Source organism: Pinus tabuliformis, chromosome Q (genome assembly GCF_031772625.1).
Source record: "Pinus tabuliformis cultivar Carrire ecotype Pingquan chromosome Q, CPIR1, whole genome shotgun sequence".
Classification (NCBI taxonomy): domain Eukaryota; kingdom Viridiplantae; phylum Streptophyta; class Pinopsida; order Pinales; family Pinaceae; genus Pinus; species Pinus tabuliformis.
In genome coordinates this window covers 44,644,879-44,661,560 of record NC_142296.1, presented here as the reverse complement: position 1 = coordinate 44,661,560, position 16,682 = coordinate 44,644,879, and positions in this window count along the sequence as shown.

Sequence of the window (16,682 nt, the reverse complement as noted above, 5' to 3'; positions counted from 1 at the left end):
TCACTCCCTGGACCCAAAACTGCCTTTCACATCTGATCCAGCAAATCACCATAAAATTCCATCAAACTCCTCTAAGCATATACCTAGCCTAAAATTAGTCTTTATATCAGTGATCTCAAGCTTTATTGTCCATATTTTCTTGAGATTGACAAGGAAAGAACCCTCTCCTGACCTGGTAGGGCTAGCTACCAGGTTAAGTGTGGTTTGATGTTACCCTAGACCTGCCTTTCTCATCCTGAGGTAGATTTAGGCCCTAACACTAAGCATCTCCGAGATACAACCTAGGAGAGTTTCCCGGAGCCCTAACATAATTGGCACCATTGTCGGGGAGAGGAGATTGAAGCTCAGCTTCCCTGGGAGATGACACAGATCCAAGATTTGATGATAGACAAAGTCTAGACACATTTTTCATTGTAATCATCTATCTAGTGACTCTACTGGAGGCCGAACCTCTTGGCGACTCCACATCACAGTTTTGGTTCAGTTTGTGAGGCACACTCAGAGAAATCCTCAGAAATCACTAGCTGACCCAGTACCTGACCCTGAGAAGATTATCAAGCAAAGAAAGACATCACAAAAGGGAGCATCAGGATTAGGTAAACCTAAACAATCTTATGCATCTCTGCAAGATAGGCTTATAACAGAGTACATACATGTTGAGAATATAGCCTCTAGCACTAGCAGTGAAGAGAAATTTTCAGAGATTCATAAAGCTCCCTATTCTTCAGGTCCTCCTTTGGATCTCAGCCCAAAGGAAACCTCCCCTCCTGTTCATCATATTCCTTTAGCCCTGTCAGTCATTTCTCAACTCCTATCTTTTAGACTGCCATCACTCTTTCATCTACCCTAGTCATTGCAGACCCACAATCACCCACCAAAATGGAAAGAATCATAGCTACTAGGTATGGGCCCTTGGTATTGCCTACCCCTTTGAATGCCATGCCTATAGGAGAATATCAGAAGTACATGCCTAAGTTCACTGGGACTGAGGGAGTCACAGCTGAAGAACATCGTGAGGCATTTTATAGCTATGCTGATAGTTTAGAGATTAGTGAAGATGATGTGTGGATGAGAGTATTTGTCCAAAGCCTAGATGGAGAGGCTAGAAAATGGTTCAGAGAATTGACCCCTAGGTCTATAACAGACATTGAGGCCTTAGATGATATGTTCCTAAAGCATTGGGGGGATAAGAAAGATATGCTCTATTATCATACTGAGTTTAGCAACCTAAAAAGGGAAAATGGGGAGTCATTGTTTGATTTCAATAAAAGGTTCAACCGCATGTACAACAAGATCCCAACTGAAGTGAAGCCTACCCCCACCTCTGCCAAGCTCACCTATGCCAATGCCTTTGATTATGACTTCTGCCTACTATTGAGGGAAAGAAGATGCGCTTCTCTAGCTGAAATGCAAGATGCAACCTTGGAGGTAGAATCCAATATCATGGCTGCAGAGAAACTAAAAGGATATGCTGATCAAAGGAGACAGAGGGGTGAGTCTTCTTCTTCTTCATCTTCAGACCCCAAGATAGACAAAATGACCAAGATGATAGAGCCATTGGCTGCCAAAATATCCAAGCTGAAGGTTGATCAGAATTCAGGGAAAGGAAGACTTCCTAATTCATTTTCTCCTAGAAATCCAAATCCATATAGGAGAGAAAAAAAACAATTGCAGATCATGCAAAGGGGAAAAGAGGCCAGTGAAGAACAGAAGGTGAAGACTCCTTTTCAGAATGTAGTCATGGAGGATGAGCAGTTTGATGAATATGATGAGATCCATTGCATGGAAAATAAAGGCAGTGCCCCTTTTTTAACCAAAGCTACCTATGAGAAGTCATTATTCAATGACCAGATCAGCCAAGAGTGGGACGGTGATGTTGTTCTACAAGCTGAAGATTAGCAAAGATATAATCCGAGGTCTACGATGAATAATGTCAAAGAAAGCCCTGTCCAAAGAGCTGCTGGCCCTGCAAAACAACAAGCTAACAAGCAGGAGCAACCAACAGCTGATCGTATCATCCTCAAAGCTCCAGCCATAGAGGTAAGAGGCCTTGACAAGTCCCCTTATTCTTTCAGCTTTCACTCAGAAATCTAGAAGCCAAGAATACCTATGTCCTTGATTGAACCAGTGAAGAATGAGTCCTTCAAGAAATCTGTCCTTGAGGATCTGGAGCATAAAACCATCCAAGCTTCCAATGACTATGTGAATTTTCAAAATGATCAACCAGATGTTATTCTCAGCCCAATGATCAAAAATTGTGAAGGCAACCCCCCATCATTATATGTTCCTCTGTCTATTCATGATAAAATCCTTCATAATTGTCTGCTAGACACAGGTGCCAACCATGATTCAATGCCCAAGGTTGTCATAGATAAGCTCAGTCCTGACATTACCAAGCCTTATCAGTTGGCTTCTATGCAGCTTAAAAAACCAGTTTTCCAGATCACAGAGGAAGGCCCACAAATTTGGGACATGTTCTGTAAAGGGGCTTGCTCTAAGGAAGCTGCAGGTGCAGGTGAAGTCCTTGTGCCCCCCCACACAAGAATGCATTGATTCACCCTTTTTATTAACTTCTCAAGTCACAAATGATACAACAGAGTATAAAGCATACCTTATTATTCAGCAGGTGTACACAACCTTCCAAGCAAAACATCCAAGGTTGAATGTATATAGAGATGAGGTGAAATATGGACCATCCCTTCCCGATAATATCAAATGTTGTAAAGTTTTTGAAGTAGGTGATCAAATCAATAGGCTTCTACAAGTCTTTGATGGATTGGCTGATATACACATTGACCAAGAGAAAGAAACCTTTCATAGAAAGGTAAATAGGGTCAATTTTCAGTTTGGTGACTGCTTTCTCAAAAGGGATGCATCAAATGAAAGAGGAGATGTTTTTGATGGCCCAGTCAATGGGCGGTTTTTGAAAGTTTATTTTGTTTAAGGCTTTCAAGCCTCAACATCGTAATATGTTCTTTTTACAGTTTTTAGTGTAGGCTTATATAGAATCCATGCCCAATGGAATACTAGGCAATGTTTCTGATCTTGTTTTCATATAGAAGGCAGTGGTCTACGGTTCTTGAAACCTCACAGGGAGGATTTCATCCCCAGAAGGAGCCAGTGTTAGCCCTGAGATGCAGTGCTGACTTTTGGAAGGTCAAAGAGGGGCTTGGTCTGATCTGTTGTTCTCAAAGGGACCCCACCTGGGTCATTTTTCCCTTTTCTCCTCTTACCCGCTCAATTGCTAACCTTCCCGTTTCCTTCGTTCACCCTCTAACCCCAACAAAATACTCCCTTTTGGCCTTAGCCCCAAGCGCAAAGCCAAAGTACCCATAAAACCTGACCATATGCCCTTGCGCGCTCATAAAACACCTCACCACATCCACGCCGTTGATCTTCTCCCGCCAATCCAACGACCCATATTGCTCCCGATAAAGGCAACCTACCCGATCGGCCTCCACCGTCAGATCACCTCCGCTAGATCTGACAGTCCTCGCTCATATCGCATGGACAACTAGCACGGGCGGTACCCGTGTGATATGGGCAGTTTTTCTCCCTCATTCGCCGCTACGTGTTAGCCGCTGAATGGAATCACGCGACTTCAGACAATTACCACTTACCACCCGATGTCTGCGTGATAAAAGAACCATTACCGCCCAGAGTGAACCACCCCGCTCGTTACCATCCGCGCAACTCCACCGCTCGATAACCATCCGATCTACTTGCTTGAAGATTTGACGGCCCAGACATATCCCACTCCCACCATGACCATTAGCCTTTGCAAATTGATCTTCACCACACATCTCCTTGATCCGACGACCACCATCCATGACCATCCTCACCATTCATCTGCCCATGCACTTCCTCCCCACATCCTGTCTATTACCTGAAGTAGAAGATGGCCGACTCTGTCAGTTTGGTGATAGTCTGACTATGAAACAAAATTAAAAGAAGAGCATGGCCGAAGGATAAAATGACACAGCACGACTCAGCAACCGAATTAAATAGTCATGGAACCCCACTGCCATGATCAATCCAACCACCTGAAGGACAACACAGTACCAGAACTGATCGGGTCTTCGTCGTGGAGAAGGCAATTACATTCAAAGACGCTATCAGACAGTTGATGATAATTGGTAGTCAATTAATACCCATCCATCCCTAAATGGCTAGGGGCCATTGTAATGACAAATTATAAATAGCCAGAAGAAAGATGTAACCGAGATTGGAATTTGATGTAAGGTTCAACTTCTGGAGACTGTAGACACTCTGTAACTTGCAGCGTCTCATCTTCATTTTCAGCAATGAAAGCTTCTTTTGCTGTTAATTTCTCAATGTCCATTTCTCCTCTGTTCTAAGCTTGTGCCTGAAGTGTTTTATTCATTATTTCTTCCATGTTTAGTACTAGATAACTGTCATCTTATCTCTGTATTGAAATATTGAATGTATTAGTGAGTAGGCCACTCAGGTTTCTTCTGTGTCTGATGCAAAACAACTATCATCTTGTCTTTGCATTGATAGATTAAATCTACAAGTTTCTTTACTGGTTGCAACCGGCCATCACATGGTTGTGTGTATCTATTGGTGTGGTCAGTATTCTCCATATTCACCTAATTCCTAAACTGTTGAGCATTGGTGGTCTAAAGCCTTATAGTCTGAGGGTGTTCACACATGTCTGGAGTGAAAACAGAGTAGAAGTGGTTATCTGGCTTGAACCAAAGCATCATCCCTTCCAATAAAATTCTGCAAAAATTGTTTAATTTATATGTTACCAGGCATCTCCGAGATACAACCTAGGAGAGTTTCCTGGAGCCCTAACAACAATAATAATGTAAGGGCACAATAATAACAATAGTGGGCTTCTATGGGGCACAATAATAACAATATGGGGACTACATGGGCACAACAATATAGTAAGGGGGTTGTACTAATAACAATAAGGGGTTACACTAGTAGTATAGGGACCTAACATGCCCCTCTCCTTCAAAAAGTGTTGTCCTCCACACTTGAGTAGTTATTGATGCTTCTGTATAAAATTCTCATCCTTCCATGTGGAATATTCAGCGGGTAAGTTCTTCCACTTGATGATATGCTTTGAAATTGATCGGTTTAGTAGATGTCGACTTCTCGGTTCTGTGAATTCTTCAGGTTCCAATATGATTTTTCCTTCCTTATCAAGTTCTGGCAATATTGTTGGAACTGGGATCTTCGACAAATTTTGAATGAGTTCCCAATCTGCTTCACCATTCTTCCATTCATCCATTGCTTTATTTATCAAATTTGGTTGGATAATTATACCAACCTCTACCATTTCTACAACCATATGTTCAATTTCACTCCTTTGGGCATATGGATATCTATAACGCTGATGTTTGTAGGAACATTTCCTGGAATAAAATGAATAGCATGATCATGATCACAAATACGTGGGATACCTTTGGGAGTCTCATATACCTTGGAATGATTGTCCAAGACTTTTTGGAGATTTGGAGAAATACATGATTTTAATGTGGGAACCATTAGTGAACATAATTATGCAATTACGCCTCATTATTCTTTCTTTAGAATATTTGTCATTCCTTTAGAGCTGATTATCTTTCCTGGTTTCCTTGTGATACCCCTTAATTCAACTTCCTTTCCTTCCAAAGAAAATTTCATGAAAAGTTCTTGAAAATTAAAAGCTATTGTACCCAAGGATTGTAGCCATTGGACTCCTAGTACAACATCAGTACCACCCATTGGAACAGAAAGAATTGGGCTATTCAATACATATTCTCCCATGGATAGATTGATATTATGGCACTTTCCAGAGCAATTTATGGTTCCTCCACTTACAACAGTCACTTGACACTCTGGTGTTGGATATAGGAATCAATTCAATTCCTTGGCTATCTTACAATTAATAAAATTATTGGTACTACCCGAATCAATCAACACTATTACCTTTTTCTTCTTGATGTGTCCTTTTATCTTTATAGCTTGAGGAGTGGTAATTCCAACCAGTGCATTACAAGATATGGTCAGATTCATTCCTTCTTTATTTGGGGTTGGTTCCTAGTGAGTATCCTTTTCTTTTGATGTTTCTTGATACTTTTCTTCCTGATATTTCACTGCTTGAACCTTCTTCTTCTTGATATGTCCTTCTATCTTGAGTTTGAGGAGTGGTAATTCCTGTAATTGCAATAGAATATATGGTCGGATTCATTTGTTCTTTCTCTATCCCAGTGTATATCCTCTTCTTTTGACGTTTCTTGATCCTTTTTGTCATTAGGAGGCCTTTCTTATAGCGACTTTGTCCCACCTTCCTTCAAACCTTCCATGTCTTTCTTCAAATCTTCCATGCCTTTCTTCCAATATGCTTTCATACCATTGATATCAACTTCCATGGCATAGATAAAAATATTTATCTTTTGCTTCTCTAGAATATCATTTACCCTTATATTCAATTTTTCAAAGTCCTCAATGTGCTCTGCCATTGAACCCTTTTGTTTGAGATTTATCAATTGGCTAAAGAAGGTGTTTCTCTTTATATCCTCATAATGTGATATCATTTCCTCCGTGAAAATTGACCACGTAACAAGTGGTTTACAAGAACAAAGCCCTTTATAACATAAAAATTGATCTGGTTCTGAATATGAAGATGTAATACGTACCTTTTGTAACAATGGTACACCATGTAGATCAAAATATTTCTCCATCTGTAGTATCCAATTTAACAGATCCTTGCTATCAAACTTCCTCGTATCACCTTTTCTTGATTTTAGGAGCTCGATCTTGAAACGAATGCACCTCTATACTTTAAGATCTCTAAGTTCTAAAATTGCTTCCTGCAATGGCCCTCCGAGTCCTCTTTCTAACCCCACAAGTTTGATCAATATTGGATTCTGTAAGGAAGAGTTATGTCAAATCTCCCACGATGACTTGATTATAGACTGGTTTAGTAGAGTGAACTTGTACGAAGTTACACGTGTCACTGTTTCAAACTTAGGAGTTGAAACCAATACAAAGAAAACTACAATTCGTCCTCTTTCTGTAAATTCTTACGAAATTTCAATATGTTACTCGCAGAGAAAGTTATAACGCTTTTCCCAAGGTCACATGTTTGGAATGTAATTCGGGAGTCTGCAAAAATCCTAACTTCCTCAGATCATATATCTGAAAATATAGTAAGCCAAGATTTAAAATTTGGACCCGAAGTTCAGATTGATTTATTCTCAAATGGGTTTTCTTTTTATCTTCTGAAACTTCGTATTGAAAGCGGTATAGTGAAAATTCCACAATGACCTGTTTTAGATGAAATTCTGGAGCTTGCCAAAACCTTAACTTCCTTAGATCATATCTCCGAAAATATAGCGAGACAAGATCTGAAATTCAGACTTAAGGTTTAGCATGATTTTGTCTCAAATGGGTTTTTTTTTCTTTGCTTTTGAAACGTCACAGAAAAAAAATTATAGTGAAAATTCCACGATGACCTGTTTGGAGCAACGAAACCCTAGAATCCAAAGCTCTGATGCCAAATGTTATGAAACCAGCTCACAAAAATATAGAAAAGATAGATCAACGCCTTAGAATTCAGCCTCTTCAAGGGGAAACCTCCTTTACATTACACAAATGAATAATTCTTGGATGATACAAATGCCAAGGCCTTCTTTCTATATATAGGAGTCTAAGGGGTCATAATATAATCAGAGCCGACATAACAATAATAATGTAAGGGCACAATAATAACAATAGTGGGCTTCTATGGGGCACAATAATAACAATATGGGGACTACATGGGCACACCAATATAATAAGGGGGTTGTACTAATAACAATATAGGGTTACACTAGTAGTATAGGGACCTAACAGAGTTCCCTCCCTATGATAGTACTGCATTAAATTCCCAACGTAATTCATTTGAATTTAATGGTAAACGGAAGTTAACTCCTATGTAGTCCATATCATACGGTTCAATCTCTTATTAAATTTCAGATAAGTCTATGCCATCTCAATTAAACCATCGCCTTATCAATCACCATGATAATTCCATCATAAAAACCGAAACCTTTTCACCCTATATTGGAAATAACAATCTGTTAAATACACAATATGAATTGTTAGATAATAATGACAATTCATTAAACAAATGTCTTTCTTTGACCAAAACCCTTACCTTTGAAAACATGGTGTACAATTCTCCACTCCCATTCTCTCCTAATAACACAAACCCTAATAACACAAACGCTTTAGAAAATCCTAATAACACCAACCCTCCTAATAACAACAACCCTAATAATACCAAACCTTCGGACAATCTTGTGATCAATCTATCTAACCTCCAATTTAGTGAACACATCCTCAACCTTTTGAGAAAAGGTTTTAACTTCTCCATCACCCCTTGTAATATTCCTTTTGAATACATTCTTTGCAACATTGAGTATGGCATCAAAGACCTTCTTGACAACATCAAGGAAAAAATTAGACAAGACTGTTCCATCACCTTTACAAAATCTAAACCCACCAAAAGCAATATTAGAAAACATGAATATCTTGCTCTTAAACCTTTAAACTCTAACCCTAACATTGTGGTGTTGAAAGTAGACAAAAGAGGGGCCACTGTCATCATGAGCAAAAATTACTACAATGAAAAAATGTTAGATCATATAAACAATAGTGGTTGTTATAAAAAACTTAATAAGAACCCTTTAAAAATAATCTCTAGAAATGTGTGCAACTTAATCAACATAAGCAAGATAGAAGACAATAAAAATCTATTAGTTATAATTTGTATACCCCTAGAATTTATGGTGCTCTGAAAATTCACAACGAAGGTATCCCCCTCAGTCCTATAGTAAACACTATTGGTGGCCCCACATATCATCTTGCGAAGCACCTTGCCAAGAAACTAAAACCTTTAGTTGGAAATATTGATTCCTTTGTCAAAGACTCTACCCAATTCATCGAAGAAATTGAGAATATCAAACTGGATCAAAATGACAATTTGGTAAGTTTCGATGTTACTTCACTATATCAACATCCCTATTGATGATGCCATGGAAGTTATCCGAAAATTAACTGATCTTGACACATCTACGTTAACTGAAATTTTCCTAAGATCCACCTTCTTCAGCTTTATGGGGGGAATTTATGAACAAACTTGTGGTGTAGCAATGGGGTCTCCTTTGTCCCCTAATATTGCCAATTTATTCATGGAATAATTTGAAGCCAAAGCCCTTAGGACTTCACCCTTAAAACCTAAATTATGGAAAATATTTGTTGATGACACTTTTATCATATGGTCTCATGGAAGAGAAAGCCTATAAACTTTCAAGCAACGCCTGAAAAATTTATTTTCTTCCATTAAATTCACCATGGAAGTTGAGGTCAACAATAGCCTCCCCTTCCTAGATATCCTCATCACCAGAAATATTGTTGGCTCCATATCACACCACGTTTATTGAAATAAGGCTCATACCAAACAATATTTGCATGCCTCCTCTCATCATCAGCCCACCCAAAAACTTGGTGTCCTTAACACCTTGGCCACCAGAGCTTTGAGAATATCAAACAAGGAGCACTTAGAAAAGGAAATAGAAAATCTTATAAAAGTATATCTAAAAAATAGGTACAACAGACATCAAGCCATTAAAGATATAAACAAAGCAAACACTAGACATAAGAATAATACAAATTATGATAATATTGTGGGAAAAGTTAACCTCCCTTACATTTTAGGGACCACTGATAAAATATCCCACATCCTAAAAAGGAATAATATTTTAACCACCTTCAAACCTTTAAACACCATTCGAAGTTGCCTCAATTCGGTAAAAGATCCCATTGACCCTAAGTGCCATAAGGGCGTCTATTTAATTCCTTGCTCTTGTGGTAAACCCTATGTAGGTGAAACTCGTAGATCCATCAACACTAGAATCCAGGAACATTCTGTTGACATTAAACATAATCGATCCAAAACATCAGCATTGGCATAACATTCTGATAAAACCAAGCATCAAATCTGTATTGAAAATACCTGTATCTTAGCTAGAATTGATCACTACTTCCTCAGGAAATTCAAAGAAGCCATAGAACTAAACAAGCACCCATATAATCTTGATCGAGACGATGGATGGACCATAAGTGAGAATTGGTTTCCCACTTTAACATCCACTTTAATCTCTCCCTAAACTCTCTTCCCTTCCCCTAATGATTCCTGTTTTTATCATATCATTAATCTCTCTATTTACTTAGTTTATAATAATTCACCTTATATTTAATAATATATCCCCATTTAAACTAATTATTTAATCAATCAATGACATCAATTACTACCCATTATAATCCATTAATCAACATCAAATATTTCACTCATCATAAAAAATATAGATACATATTAAAAATATCTACTAATTTATTATAATCATAATATCTTTTAAATTTTTTATAAACTTTAATATCAATTCATCATTATTGATTACATAAATCCAATTTAGATTCATTTATCTCAGCATCTTCATTCAATCTCTCATTTAATCATTAGAATTAACATATTTTTTTCTTTTACTCTAATATCTAATACATTATCATATTATTATCTTGCATTATTTATTGTAATTATAAAATCTAACATGAACTTTATAAACTCTTTTATTAATATATTATTTGTTTAAATATATATCCATCTTTATCATTCAAATATTCATTTAAATCAACAAGAATTTATATGATTTTTCAACTTTATATCCTTCCCTAATTCTTAAATTAATAACTAGATTTACAATTTTTAGGGTTACTTTCAACTCTTCATCTCCTTTATCTATTCATTGAAATACTTGGTAGATTAGTCTTTTAGATATCTTTCTCATCCTAAAGATGAACCACCATTGCTGGTTCTAAACATCGATTACAACAACAATAAATGCGACATGAATCCGGAAATTGATTTACTTAATGATAAAGATCACAGAAATTTGAAGTCTGAAATACCCTAATTTTGTTTGAAGGCTATCATTGGAATCTTAAGAGTTGTGCAGTTTGGCTTGAATCTGGTAACAAAAATACCAAATTCTTTCATCAGTTCAGAAACTATCATAAGTAAAGGAATAACAAATGATAGATAAAATCGAAGGATGGTGCCATTGTGCACTCCTTACAGGATAAAGTAGAGGCAGGTGCTCAATACTTCCATTCACTCTTTCAAACATCTCCAGGATGCCCAATTTGAGACATTCTAATGGTGATTTCTCATTTCCCCTCATCCATTCAATTGAGGAAATGGATGCCTCTTTGACTTAGGAAGTAACATAATAAGAGATTCTTGTTGCTCTATGTTCTATACAAAAATAAAAAAGTCTTAGATAGTATGGGTTTCTGGAGTAATTCTATTTGGGATTCCATGATTTATTAAAGGATGATCTACTCAATGTCGTTAATTAATTTAACGAACAAGGCAAGATATTGGGATCAATAAATGCAACATTCCTATGTCTTATCCCTAAGACACGTGAAAGTTATTCATTCAAAGATTATCACCCAATAGCTTGATGTAATGTATTGTGCAAACTTATATCAAATATTTTTGCAATAAGGCTTAAGCATATCCTGAGCTTATTTATTTCTCAAGAACAATTTTGTCTTTTTACAAAACTGGGATATTTTAGATTTTGTCGCTATTTCACAGGAGATGATTTAGTTTAAAAAAAATTCCAAATCCAATGCTATCTTTCTTAAGAAATACCTATCAAAAGGCTTTGATAGAGTGGACTAGACATTCAATAGGCTCCTCATTCGAATGGGCATGCCACTCGCTGATGTTAATGGGATCACAAGTTGCATCCATTTTGTCTCCTTTGCATCCCTAATTAACAATGTTTCTAGATTGTTCTCATCAACTAGAGGGCTTCGCTAGGGATGCCCTCTCTCTCACCTACTATTTCTACTTGCCACTTAAGTTCTCAACAAACTAATGGAGGCACATAATTCAAGAGGTGACATTAAAGGTATAATATTCTTTAAAATTGTTCCAGTTTCACATCTCCTTGTTCTTGATGGTGTCCTCATATGCCTACAAGGCACTCGAAGGAACATTTATGCATTAAAAATTATTTTGGACACCAACTTCTATAAATCCACTAGTATGTTAGTTATTTCTTATAAATCTGCTTTGATCTGCCACAAAATCTCTGCTCCATCATGGCTCTTGTCTATTCATACGTTCCAATTCCCCATTAAATCACTAGAGGAGGGCCTCAAATATCTTGTGTTATAATTAAAACCTAATAAATACAGAAAGGTTGAGTGGTAATGGATAATTAAGAAAGGCATAGATCAGATTTTAGTTTGGACTCATTATCTCCTTTCCTGGGGTGGCAGACCGAATCTGTTAAACTTTGTTTTAGAAAACATTCTTGATTATCGACTATCTATATCCTATGTTCATAAGGGAATCCTTAATTGTATTCATTGAATTAGTTATGTCTTCCTATGGACATGAGCTAGACCAAAGCCTAGCATGGCTCTTGTTAAGTGGTCCATATTTTCTACGCCAAAAGAGATAAATGGTTGGGGTCTCAAGAATCCCTTTCTCTTTTCCAAGGCCTTGACTAACAAGATATTGTGGAGGATTTTAACAGGTGATTATATATGGATGCAAGTAACTGTAAGTAAATATTTCAATGGTATTTCTATAACAAAATGGATCTACCTTCGAAACAAATCTTTGAAAGGTTCAAAAGTTTGGAAAACATTGGTAGCTTCATTTGCATTGATTGGGAAATGGCTAGCTTGGAAAAATGGTAGTGGGACACAAATTTGAATTGGCAAGGACCTGTGGTATGGTGCCAATAATGACTATTTTCTATTTCCCCCCTTAATTTAGAGGCTAGAGCCTGCAAACATTTTCCACTTATTTTTATGTCGTGATGCAACCTCCTCAAGTCTGTGGCTTCAAAAGATGGAAATCAGTCCAACACTTACGATTGGAAGGTGATCTTACAACGAAATGGGATCGATATATACAACTGCTCTACCATAATTTCATTTTTATCAAGCTAAATATCATGGATTCACTTTGTTGTTTGAAAAATCCTACATCTTGTGATTTCATAGCTAAGCTAGGATACAAAGCATGGATTGAAGATATTTTTGAGGGTCCTAAACAATGGTGGTGGAAATCCATATTGAAACTCAATTCTCCTTTAGAATCCAAAATATTGTTGAGAAATGGCAATAATAAATTCCAGTTTAATTTGTCCTTGAATTAAACTGTGAATTAAATTCGAATTCTATTCTCATAGCAACTTAAAATAGTTAAATTAAGTTTATTAAACTTACTTAACTTAGGAAATTCGAGTTGGAAGTCTTTTGGAATTCATGTATATGTTCTCCCTACCTTATAGGAGTCGAGTGTGAGTTAATTGTGAATTGTAAAATAGAAGACTCAATTTCATGAGTCAATTCGTTAAATTAGTTCTCAAACTGATTGAGAGAACTAATAGTGAGTTAACAATCAATGGTGACACTAATGAACTCCACGAGTGCTACTCTAGTTAACTGAATATTTACTTATAAGAAAATCATGCATGTCGATTATGAGAAAGACCCAGTTGAGACTAGAGTGCAGGGACATTGTACTATTTGTTTTAGATTTTTTCTGAGTGACACTAATAGTGCATGCATTCAGGAACTGATCCTTGAGGGATTGCACTATTTTTAGAGGCTTTATTTCCCTTTAAATACAAGCTATCCTTCATAGGAATTACACGTTGGAATAGAGACTTGGAGAGCTTGTGAAGATGCTAAGCTTTGGCCTTGAGCTTGCTTATGAGTTGGAGATTGAATTTGCCGAGTGCTGAGATTTTCTAGAGAGAATAAATATTGTAATTTCATCTTGATTTTTTGGATTAATACAAAACAGATAGTGGAATTTTGAGCTGTGGCTTTCTCAGATATTTATTGTGTTATGTGCCTTTGATTCTCTTCCTCTATTGATTATTGTTTGCTTGATTTTTATGGGTTTCCGCTGTAAAGAGTAGAAGTAGATTCTTGTCTCTTGCTTTAGCAAATTGCATTAGCTTGTGAATCTACATGATTTTCTACATGGTATCAGAGCAAGATTGTTTTTTGGGGCTAGAGTTTGCAAAGCATATCTAAGAATTTATGTGCAAAATTTTCAGAAACAAATTGCAGATCTATATTCCTTGGGAAACGATACCCAAATTCAAAAAAAGCATCAGTCGAATTAGAGTTCATATGAGGGAGATATCTCTAATTTAAAATCAACTCTCTAGAGGAGATTTCGAATTTTTGAGTTTTTGGGTTACAGGTGAAAGTCGAATTTGCATACATACTTCAAGATCGGCAGATGGCGTTCCATGTAGGGTTGAGCCTTGAGTATGCCTTGGAAGGAAGCTCAAATTTCATAGCCTGGAGGGATAGAATGGAGGTTGTGCTAGAGGACAATGGCTTGAAGGAATTTGTTGAAAAAGCAATTCCTAAGCTAGCAACTACTGATGCACAGAACTTGGCCGAGTGGAAGAAGTGTGTGGAGAAGGAAAGGAAGATAATCCTTGAGGGAGTTTGAGATCATATTGTCTTGAGTCTCCATGGAAAGGAAACCCTACATGCTATGTGGAAAACATTGATGGACTTGTATCAGAATAGCAGTGATCAAAGGAAGTTGGCACTGAAGGATAAACTTCGTAAAATCAAGATGGAGAAAGGAGAGACGATTCCAAAGCACTTGACCAAGTTCACTCAATGTCGGGATGAAATTGGAAGTGTTGGAATCACGGTTTCCGAGGAGGATATGGTGAGCCTTGCTCTTCTTAGACTCCCAAAGAGTTGGCATAGTTATTAAGACTCTATCAATGGTCGGGAGAAGCTGCCAAATTGGGAACGACTATGGTCGTATTTGATGTAGGATGAGATTAGGAGGAACATCAGGGATAGCTCTTCATCAAAGACTGATGATGAAGAGAATTGTGCCTTAGCGATCAAGGTGAGGAAGGGGAAAGGTAAAATTTCCCATTCCAAATCAGATTCTTATCATGGAGGTAAGAAGAAGGAAATGATGAAAGTTAAATGCTTTCATTGTAACAAGATGGGTCACTTTGCTACAAATTTTCCATTGAAGAAGTCCAAGGAGAAGTCCTTAGGAGGAGGAGCGGGTGAGGCTTTGGCCTCCCAATTCGAATTGGAATTTTCCTTCATTGCATGCATGGTGCCTTCAATGATGGGAAGTGTCTAGTACTTAGACAGTGGAGCTTCTTTCCACATGACTGGCAATAAAGAGTTATTCAGTGAACTGGAGGAGAAAGATCTCAAGATGCATATCAAAATGGGTGATGATGGTGAGTATAGTGTTACTAGTGTGGGAATTATTACTTTTCAGAGGGACCATGTGACTCCACTCACCTTGAAGAATGTTATGCATGTACCCGGACTGACGAAGAACTTGGCATCCATTTCCATGCTTGAGGATAGAGGCTATGATGTGATATTTTCGAAAGGAAAGGTGTTCCTTTGACACATAGCCATAGGTCAAGTAAAGAAGATGGGGATTCGAGTTCAGAATCTCTATAAGATAGAGGTAGAGGATTGTGTTGCTTTGAGTTCAAAAGTGGAAAAGATGTTGAGGCAAGATGTCAGTGAGTTGTGGCATAGGCGATTGGGCCACTTGCATCATGGGGCTTTGAATATATTGCAACAAATCTATACCGGTCTTCCTAAAGGTACGCTTGAGCAAGTTGATACATGTAAGGGTTGTAGTGTGGAAAAATACACCAAGTCTTCCTTTGGAGGCAGAGACAGTCGAGCAGATTCTATTCTAGAGAGAGTCCATTTAGATATGTGTGGACCATTCTCAACAACATCGATAGCCAAACATAGGTATTATGTTATATTTGTTGATGACTATTATCATAAATGCTGGGTATTTTTTTATGCATAAAAAGGATCAAACTTTCACAAAGTTTTGTGAGTTCAAAGTATTGGTAAAGAAAGAGTCTAGAAAGAAGGTTAAAGCTCTACAAAGTGATAACAATGGTGAGTATGTCTCCAATGAGTTTAAGAAATTCTGTGCAGCGGAAGGGATTAAACAAGAGTCGATGGCACCCCATAACCCTCAACATAATGGGCTTGTTGAGGGGAGGAATAGAGTATAGTAGGGGAAACAAGGGCGATGTTGCATGATTAGGGCCTACCACTACACTTATCGGCTGAGGCATGTAATACAACGATTTATGTTCAGAACTATAGCCTGCATCAAATACTTGAGATGAAGACACCAGAGGAGGCTTATTATGGTAAGAGGCCAGATGTTGGTCACTTCAATATTTTTGGGACATCGGTTTATTGGCATGTGACCAAAGATGCACAGAAGAAGCTTGAGACAACAATAGAGTTGGGGATCTTTGTGGGGTACACTAATACACCCCACAATTATCGGGTGTACATGCTGACCAGTTAGATGAAAGTGGTTTGAAGGGATATCAGGTACAATGAGGAGAAGGCCATGCGAGTATCCCTTGAGAGGGATCTTGAGGTACATGTGGATGAGGAGATTTTAGCTCCTAAGTTTGAGGGGCCTTAGATTGATTTGGAGCAGCCACATGCAGAGGTTCAGAGAGTGGAGACATCCACTCAGGAAGAGTCTTCGAGAGATGGAAGAAAGCACACTAGAGAGGCTAAAAAATTGTTGG